Here is an 11221-nt window from a genome sequence, read left to right on the forward strand (position 1 = left end):
CTCTGACTAGGGCAGGTTAAATTTGAATGCGATGATAGGTATCATTGCATACGAAAAACGATTCCGAACGGATATGATTTGTCAGCCTAGGATATATTATATTTAAATTTGTCATATTATATTATATTTTGAAACAAATATTTTATTTTTCAATTAGGATGCATTTTGCATAAGGCATGGTTAATCAATGTTTCCAAAAACATTGCATGTAGTTATCATAATTCATAATACCTTATATAATCATGGATATACATAACCTGGTTTGAGGATAAACCGTTATCGTTATGCGATTTCATAAAAATTAAAAACTCAAACGCTCAAAAACATTTTTCCTATAATGACGCTTCAAATTTCCTTTAAAGCTATTTGAAGAAAACTTATGGAAACTTAGTGTTGAATTTTATAACCTTAGATATAGACAAACAATTTTATGATTTTTTAACTACAAAATAATTTGCAAATATTCATGGTTTTGACGAATTTTTGTCAATATTTGAACTTCCAATGCTAATAAAAAAAAATTTTGCTTATGTATTCTCATAATTTTTTAATAACTATAAGAATAACTTATGAGGAACATTGTATTAAGTTTTCATGTATTTTGACCTGGCCAAAAATTTTTTATCGTTACTTCAAAAAAAATTTTTGAGCAAAATTAGAAATTTCAGTTGTCTATAAATATCTCAAAAAAAGTCAAAATATTTTGAAAATTAAATCATGTAAAAAAAATGCCACTTTAAATAACTTGTTGCATATTCAGCATTTATATTATATGATATTACACCTATACTGTTTATACTAACAATAATCATAAGTATCATATTACGATCGGTGGGGACTGTCCATCGGTTATTAGCGAGTAGAAATATATTGTACGTCATTACGATTTATACTGTCAACAATAAATGTCTATATAATACGTTTATGTTATTATTTATATTTATAATACATAACAAATTGGCGACGAAGAAAATAATAATTTAATCGTAATCACTAGTGCATTAGAAGTTTCAAGCATTGTATTCATACTAATACAAAATGGCAACTCCTAAGACAGAATCCATAACGAACTTCAATCAAGTTATTGGGTCACCTGGAAACTTTGAAACAGGTATGGATATCACAATTTTTGAGTCAAAATTGACAAATTTTTTTTTGGCAAATGCCATCGAAAATAATATTCAAAAAAGAGCCATTCTATTATCATCAGTCAGTGAGGAAATTCACAAAGTACTTTTTAGTTTATGTGTTCCTAACACGCCAAACGATGTTGAGTATGAAACTCTAATGAAAAGTTTGAACAAATATTTCAAACCAATAAAATCGTACTTCGCGGCTAGGTATACATTTTATCAAGCTAAACAAAGACAAGATGAATCGGTGTGCCAATGGGGTGCACGTGTCAAAAATCTTGCTTCAAAATGTGGGTTTTCGTCGGAACTAACAACAGTCATTAGAGACATATTTGTTGTCGGAATGGGTTCAGGACCAATCCAAGATCGTCTGTTAGAAGAGGATGCCTCGAAAATTGGAGTTACATATTCAAATCTAATGGAAATCGCGACAGCCAAAGAAGCTGCAATAAATGACAAGAGTGGCTGGAAAAAAGAAGAATACGCAGACTTGAAGTACCAACAAAAAAATAATGGACATACTGCCAAGAAGGGGTTCAACACATACAAGGAGTCAAAAATCAAATGCGGGATTTGTGGCCGTTCCAATCATTTTCAAAAAGACTGCAGATACAAGGACTTCGAGTGCAACAATTGTGGTGAAAAAGGTCATTTGTCCACCGTATGTAAAAAGGGTATGAAAGAAAAGAAAAATATAAAAACACAAAATAAATTTTTGTATGATAATAATGATGATGACGAAACAGTTAATTATGATCTTTCGAATACTTTTTTTTCCATAATTGATCAAAATTTTCAAAATAAAGCGGTAAAACCGTTTACAGTTAATTTAATTGTACAAAACAATAATGTAAGCTTCGAAATTGATACCGGTTCACAACATAGCGTAATTTCAAAAAGATTATATCATCAACTGTTTAGTCATATCAAATTAAAAAAAAATGACATTTCGCTATCTGATTACGTCGGCAACGACATTAAACCGATAGGAAAAATATTTGTCGATTCGGTGTACCAAAATAAAAAATTTACAATGTGCCTTTATGTTATCGACAATGGTGGTCCTCCATTAATAGGTCGAAATGATATAAAAAACATAAAATGTTTTACCTTGTTTAGTATTGAAAATGACGTAAGTGTCGATAGTATTATAAAAAAATATAACAATGTTTTTAAAGATGAAATAGGCACTTTTAACAAATACGAAATTTCATTAAATATCAAAGCGGGGGCAGTACCTAAATTTTACAAACATAGGTCTATTCCATTAGCATTAAAGGGAAAAGTTGAAACCGAAATTGAGCGTTTAATCAAAAGCAACATTTTAGTTTCCGTCGACCACAGCGAATGGGCAACTCCAATAGTACCAATATTAAAACCAGACGGCACGGTTAGAATTTGCGGTGATTTTAAAATAACAATAAATCCGGTATTAGAAGGGACTGAATACCCTCTTCCAAAAATAGAACATTTATATGCAAATATTAGTGGTTCAAAATATTTTTCGAAAATAGATTTAAAAGACGCATACCAACAAATGGTTATTAAAGAATCTGATCGAAAATATACCACTATTAACACACATAAAGGTTTATTTAGCTATACACGCAACCCTTTTGGAATAAAGTCGTCAGCAGGGGAGTTTCAAAAAGCTATGGAAACTTCAACAGCAGGTCTTGAGGGCATAGGTATATTCCAAGACGACATTATTGTTGCAGGTTCCACTATCACAGAGCACAATGCTCGTTTAGACAAATTACTAAATGTATTGTCAAATGCAGGTTTAAGAGTAAAGTTGAATAAATGCAAATTTATGCAAAAGTCAATTGAATATTTGGGTCACAGGTTAGATGAAAATGGTTTACACACACTAACAAAACACACAGATGTTATAAACGATGCCATTGTCCCAGAAAATAAAACATTGCTAAAATCGTTTTTAGGTTTAGTTACATATTATATAAAATTTATTCCAAACGCTGCAAATATTTTAAAACCATTGTACACTCTTTTACGTAACGGCAGTGAATGGAATTGGACACCAAAATGTGACCAAGCATTCAATAAAGTCAAACAAATTTTAATTTCGAAACCCGTATTGGCACATTATGATCATAATATTCCGATTAAACTCGTTGTAGACTCATCATCTTATGCACTAGGCGCAGTTCTTTCCCATGTGTACCTAGATCGTACTGAAAAACCTATAGCATATGCATCAAGAGTTCTATCTGAGTCAGAATGTAAATTTCCACAAATTGAAAAAGAAGCTTTAGCAATTATTTACGGGGTTACGAAATTTTATGACTATTTATATGGTAGGCATTTTCTATTAGAAACCGACCATAAACCGTTAATATATATTTTCGGTGATAAGAAAGGTATCCCAATTTACGCGGCTAATAGATGACAACGATGGGCCTATGTTTTATCATCATTCGATTTCGACATAAAATATGTAAAATCCGAAGATAATACAGCCGATTTTTTATCACGAATAAAAAGTTCAAAATTAAAAATTGAAAATCATAATGAAGAATGTATTAGTCTTAATTTTATTCACGAACAATCACCTTTCACATTAGACTGGTCTAAAATAAAAATTGAAACAAGTAGAGACACAATTCTCGCCAAAGTATTAAACGCAGTCAAAACAGGAGAATGGAATAGTGATTTTTCTAAAAATTTAGAACTTAATTCATATAATTTACGAAAAACTCAAATTGCAGTGGAACAGGGATGTCTATTATGGGGTTACCGTGTTATTATACCAGCTAAATTTCGAAATAATATACTCAAGGAACTTCATTCGTGTCATATGGGTTCTTCCAGTATGAAAAGTTTAGCGAGATCATACTTTTGGTGGCCAGGAATGGACAAAGAAATCGAAAATATCACACAAAGTTGCGACAATTGTATTAATGTTAGGCAAAATCCGCCAAAATCTGTAACATCACCTTGGAAATGGCCAGAAAAACCGTGGACTAGAGTGCATTGCGATTTTCTTGGTCCATTTCAAAATAAATATTTTTTTGTCATTGTTGACGCAACCACAAAATGGTTAGAAGTATTTCAAATAAATTCTATGACAGCAGAAATTGTTATTCAAAAATTTTCAGAAACGATAGCACGATTTGGAATTCCAAAAACAATTACATCAGATGGTGCAAAATGTTTCACTGGTTTCGAATTTCAAGCATATTGCAAAAATCTAGGTATAAGGCATATGACAGGCGCTCCATTTCACCCAGAATCAAACGGCTGTGCGGAATCAGCAGTCAAAACAATAAAAAATTTTTTTTAAAAATGCTCGACTGCACAATCCCAATTAAATAAATTTCTTTTGATGTATCGTAATACACCTCATTCAACAACACGAGAAACGCCAGCTAAACTAATGTTAGGTCGATCAACACGTTTACAATTTGACGCGTTAATGCCGAATACAAGTGAAGTGGTTATTGAACGACAAATATCACAAATAAACAATGGTGGTAATAGGATAGTATCATTCAATACAGGTGATAATGTTTTAGCTAGAAATTATAGGAATAATAACAATAAATGGCAAAAGGGTAAAATTATCAAATCCATTAGTTGTAATACACACGATGTAGAGCTCGATGACGGAACTATTTGGAAGAGACACAATGATCAATTACTCATTGATAAATCGCTGACACCAGCGAATAATTCAATTTCACTTACACCCACTAGACAAATAAATGAAAATACTGAAAATATCGAAACCGTAGGTGCAAAACAAAATCCTGATACTATAATAATAAATAAAACACCCAGACCAATTAGATCTAGAAAACCACCTCAGCGATATTCTCCAAGTGATTATAATTAATGTAATTAAACTTACTAACACACTAACATAGCGATTAAGCAATACACAAAATACTACTCAGCATTTATATTATATGATATTACACCTATACTGTTTATACTAACAATAATCATAAGTATCATATTACGATCGGTGGGGACTGTCCATCGGTTATTAGCGAGTAGAAATATATTGTACGTCATTACGATTTATACTGTCAACAATAAATGTCTATATAATACGTTTATGTTATTATTTATATTTATAATACATAACATAACTGGTAAAATTTTAAAGTATCTGGGACTTATATTTTTTGAATAATAACAAATATTTAAAATCGTTTCACAATAAATCGTTATCGTTACGCTATTTCGTAAAAATTTATAATTCAAACGCACTTAAAATTTTTCCTATAATGATGCTTAGAGTTTTCTCTATAGCTACTTGAAGAAAAACTTACGGAAAACTTAGTGTTGTATTTTTAATCTTTAGTTATAAACATAAAAAATGTTATGATTTTTCAACTTTAAAATTACTTGCAAATTTTCGCGTCATCGACAGATTTCGTGAAAATTTGAACTATAAACGCTTATAAAAAAAATTGTGATAAATGATTTTTAATTTTTTTTTGCTACAATAAGTACCTAGTATTAAATTTTTAAGTATTTTGGTCATCCAAAATTTTTTTTTCCGACACTTCAAAAAAAAATTCTCATAAAAATCGAAAATTTCATTGGTCTATAAATAACTCAAAAAAAGTCAAAAATTTTTGAAAATTAAACTGCACTAACATAAACATTTGGTAAAAATTTCAAGTATTTCAAGTTTTTAATTTTTGAAGAAATTCCCGATTCTCTGTATTTTTTTTTTTTGTTTTTCTCGATTTTTTTGAAAACTGTTAGAAAATGTTTACTTTTGCCCTCTATAATGCACCAAGGATATTCACTTTTACATCAGAAACCACCCCCAAAGTTTGAAATTGAAGCATTATTTCGACTAGTTATGCTGTACATAGACAAAAAAAAAACACACACACACATCATTGTATGAGAATAAATTTGTATATAATACAATAATGCCTATAAAAATAATACGTAATAACAATATGATAATAATGCATACATATTACATGCGTAATTTGGTAACATTATTAAATTAAATTAAATAACAAATTGGTTAAAAATACCATAAATATTACAGTACAATAAGTACTAGATAATTACTTAATACCATAAATAATTAATATAAACCCTTCACCACGTTGGTGAAAAATGAAAATAGTCATAGCCCGTAAATGACTTCACGCTAGATCAAAAACCTCAGATTGCAGTTTTCCGCCGATTGGTGGTTGAGTCGTTTCATAAAGGTGTCTCTGTCAGTAGTCCAAATTACTAGCACTGTAATAAAAGTGGAGAAATTACCATCATAAGTTCCATGGGCCTGGTTGTTGTAACTGTATTGCAGTGACAGATATTCTCAAGAGAATGACAGAGTGAAAGAAAAAATATTGTAATTGAATTAAGGGTAGAGACGTTATGTACCTACGAAAAAAAATAGATAGAGGAATTCGAGATGATTTGTCTTCTATTACATTAAAGTATTAAACGCAGTGTTGACAAGATAATAATAATAACATTAATATATTATATTAAACAGAAACCCACTTCATTGTGAAGATTATACACTCCTTTGATAAGATGTTATACCTAAATACTACATAAATATAATTATGATTCACAAAAAAAAAAAAAACATAAATAGTGTGAATTTATAAATGTTTATTAAACTTTTAATGGGTTTAATCGAATTAGAGAAGATTATTTTCCCGTTTATGCAAACATCTTCAACCGAACAAAATGCGTTTTAACATTGATGTTATCGATGATTATTATTCATCTCAAATATATAATTTTATGACATTTATCCTTCTGGATTTAGGTATACACTCTAAGTATTACAATTATTGACATGTATAATATTATGTCTATTATCACCCTCAACAATACTTAAATATTATTATACCGGCGACAACTAAAATTACTATCAACGTCAGCTTAGATAAGAAATAACTGTATAAAACTTCTTATTTGGCCCAAACAAACGTTTTCAAATTTGACAGCGAAAAACATATCAACATCACGTATTCAACTTATGTTCGTATAATGCTGAAAGAAACCTTTGACACTTGGCAGCTAAGTACTTTTCCCTCGAGCTCTGGAACTGTCTTAATATAGTTCAAGACTTTCCAGCGAAATAACCATGTTCTTTTAATAACTCTTAAACAAAAACTTACTTGAGATTAATAATTAATATTAAAAACAACTTTATTCGCATTTAAAATGAGTCTGAGTAACTACACGTCAACACTTTACACCGATTGTGATGCCACTTGAGTGAAATTAATCCCCCTTATTCTTAGTTAAAAATTATCTTGCATATGCGTGAATTTGTGATATACTGAAAAGAAAAAAAAATACTTACCTAAACATTATGCATAAGCAGTTTAAACGCGTAGGTAACATTATAATATTATATTAAAACTTTTGACTTTTTTTGCTCGTTACAACATTCAGCTTTCAGTGATTATTAATAGCCCTTAATTGTAATAAAGCACCTAAAATATTATCGTATGACAGCATATTTTATAAACTAAATGAGTAGATTATTATAATTTAAAATATAAAATAGATTTATATAAATTACTAGCTGTGCCTATCTTGGACGTAGCAAACAATACTATATAAACGATATTCGTTCGATAAGCCGTCCAATGCTGTTAAAATAATAATATGATAATAATATATTGTTCGTCATTCACGCTAAGATCTACGAGTCGGTGCTACTTGTATAATATTTTAATACTTGAGTCACCACGCGTATACCAGAGTTATGAAAATTGCCGCGTAAATTATGATTTAGATGCCATACGAATCACTTAAAGTTGCGTACGACGACGTTACATTAACGCGAATATCGGTCAATACTGTTGACGACAAAGTCACGCTTAATAATGATTTATACGTATCTACAACTGTCCTAGTCGGATTGTTGGACACTGCGAGACCAGGGCTCGCGTAGTACGTCGAAGTAATCAGTCTCGACTACCACCGAAACACCGCGGAGGGTTTCGTATACGTCGTAAGTTGTGCCACCACTCTGGTAGTGGTTAAGTGCTCGATCGTGGTCGAAAATTCAAGCCTCGATAAGTGTATAAAATGCGTACGTCCAATGCGCGAACAAGTACTGGTTTACACGGGTAACTTGCGGTTGACTTGTCCAATTTTATCAGCAACTCTTAAAATAATAAATTATACTATCAGCTGGTTAAGCCATATTTGTTTGAAATCACGACGACGAATCTGATGAATATTGGTGCGACGACATATTTGTGAGACTGCGATCCGAGAATAACCTAACCTGACCAGAAGTAGTTGATACGTTCAAAGGGTCGATATCTCCCGACCTACAAGATTTGTTGCGATATCATACTTAATGAAATCAAACTATAATTTCAGTCAACGTATCGTGATATTATAGTAACTGGATTTTTTTTACTGAACATACCTAAGTTCATGATTTGAATAAAACATGAATTACAAAAATAGAATTCTTAAAATAATAGTACAAAAGTACACTAATATGTTAAACCATTGTATATAGGCACAACGCACAGTGTCTTTGCGATGTATGAAACCGATTGCCACCATAATATTCATTACATATCAAGAGCGTGCTAACGGGGAGGTGAGGAACCATGTCCTTGCTCTTTTATCATAGATGTGTTTAATGGGCTGAATACAATAATTTTTTTAAATGCTTTGCTTATTGACATAAAATTACAAATCAACGATTATAATAATAATAATAACAATAATGAAAACCAAAAACTAAACCAATATTACATTTTACAAGCTAATTACCATTGATGTCGAAGCCTTTATCCTTAATTAAAAATAATTTAATTCTTAACAAAATTTAACATGCTATTAGACATTTTTCCACTGCACAATCGGTGCATATAACGGGGTTAGATCCAAAACGTATCTATGATAATTAAATATTCTTTGCAGATAAAAAATATCTAATAGCACGTAACATTTATAATTTTAGGATTTTTCATCTATTTATTTATTATTAAATTAAAAATTCATTTTTTCGCTATACTTTTATTTTCACGATTTATATTTATAATTCATAAAATTAAAGTTGATTTATGCCAAGTTTTTATTAGTAACTTACATACTATACAAATTATCCTCACACACAATTAATGGTTATACCTACTAGCTTATGTAAGGTAAATACAAAAAAATTAATTTTTATTTTATTCTATATGGTCTGCGAGTAGTTGAATAATTCATAACTCAACCATACAAAAAAATCTGTGCACGCCTCCCTCTATGCACACAATTTGACCGCGACAAAGCTGTGAATCGAATGGATAGACTGTATAATATATGGCCTACTTTTCGTGTGCATTTTTAATACCTATTTTGTGGTGTGAAAATAATAATCGATATCGTGAGAAAGATTAATCGCTTCAGAGGCCCGACAAGCGGACGTTTTTCTGAAAAGCAGTGTTGAGTGTTTTAAGCATCTATTAGGATCGCGTTTGGAGCTATGACGGCCCCGTCGCACTTTTTTTATAACATTTCTCCGTAAAACGGTTCTTTCATGAATACTTACACAACCACAATATATAATGTATAAAATAGGTTTATATATTTATAAACCGTTAAATCCCATAAACGACCGCTACTTAAGCGTCATATTATGGCGCCATCAGATTTGGCACACTCGCCTCGCCAATATCTTGTTTCGTCGCTCGGCCGTCTATTTACGCATTTGAGTATGACGTATAATGTTATTGAAGACACATTGCGTAGTAGTACTGTGTATGCACACATCAAAGTGATTCTACGGAAAAACAAAGTGTAAAAATAATGATTTTTTTTTTCGATGTGTGTGCGAGTATATTATTTTTTATTCTCGTTTTCATTTTTTCCCTCCCTATAGGTACTCACACTTTGTCGTTGTCCCTTCCTTTGCGGTGCTTAAAGTAATTCTTCAGTCCTCGGTGGTATATTATAATAAACCGTCGTGTTTGCCCTAAAGATGAATCCTCCAACCGAGGCGAGAGTATTAACGATGAAAGTGAGTATTTGTGAGCGTGTGGTTGTGCGTGTACCGTTGACGCGATGGCTAAGGTTAGGGTGACCAGAAAGGGTGCACGAGGGTGTCGAGAGAGGATTTTACAAACGTTCGTCGACATGGTGTTATATACTATGTTGAAGCGCGGGTATACGACTCATACAATGCACTTTATAATACATACTTAATATATATACCTCCCATATACATGAACGAAAAGAGGATTTTCGTATATTATGATATTATGTAGTATGATCTTTTCGAAAGGCAAGCGCACTGCGCAGTAGTCTCGATGCATATATAGATGCTTAAGAATTGCAAGTGTATTTATGTATATAGTGATTCCAAACTTGCAAGACTTGCTTACTTGCTTACTTTGTATATATTTAAATTCGGCGACCTGTCGGCTAAACGATGTATAAACACAAGTCCCATGTAAAGTCCCGTTAATTTGGAAATATTTTAATAAGGAAATTATTATTATAGACGTTACAAGTATATATTATTATTTATATATAACAAGTAGAGCTTATCATATTTATGGGAGAATTGATAAGAACACAAGTCAAAGATTTTCATTTGATAACGACAGCTTGTATTTGGGTCGATAAAACCACTATATGGATGAGGGAAAATATAGAATAGTTGTGAGCGAGGACGTGGGAGGGAAAACAGTTAAAGTAAAAATGTTTGAGTCTCGTCGTTTTCCTTCAGTGTCGTGTTCTACTTAACATTTTATCCGAGTATTTTCGCTATGCATTTTATTTCTCTAACCGAATACTCTAGAATAATATTGTTTAAATGGTTATGCTTACATATTATGAAAATATTTAATTTTGTGCAAGTAAATAAAAAACAAATAACTTTAATTAATGAACTAGTTAAGTTAAATCAATGTTAAGAAAATAAGAACATTAAACTATTAGCTAATAGGTACAAACAATTTATTATTTTAACTGTACAAGCTTAAAATTAATATAAAGATAAAAATTAAGTGCCCATATAATATAGCTCAGTTGCAGAACTAATTTCTTTATTTTACAAAATTATTTAATTAAGGGATTTGTTCTCAGCTATTTTGTATATACAGTGATTAAAA

Source organism: Diuraphis noxia, unplaced genomic scaffold (genome assembly GCF_037042655.1).
Source record: "Diuraphis noxia isolate RWA-SAM2 unplaced genomic scaffold, SU_Dnox_SAM2 contig0004, whole genome shotgun sequence".
Taxonomy (NCBI): domain Eukaryota; kingdom Metazoa; phylum Arthropoda; class Insecta; order Hemiptera; family Aphididae; genus Diuraphis; species Diuraphis noxia.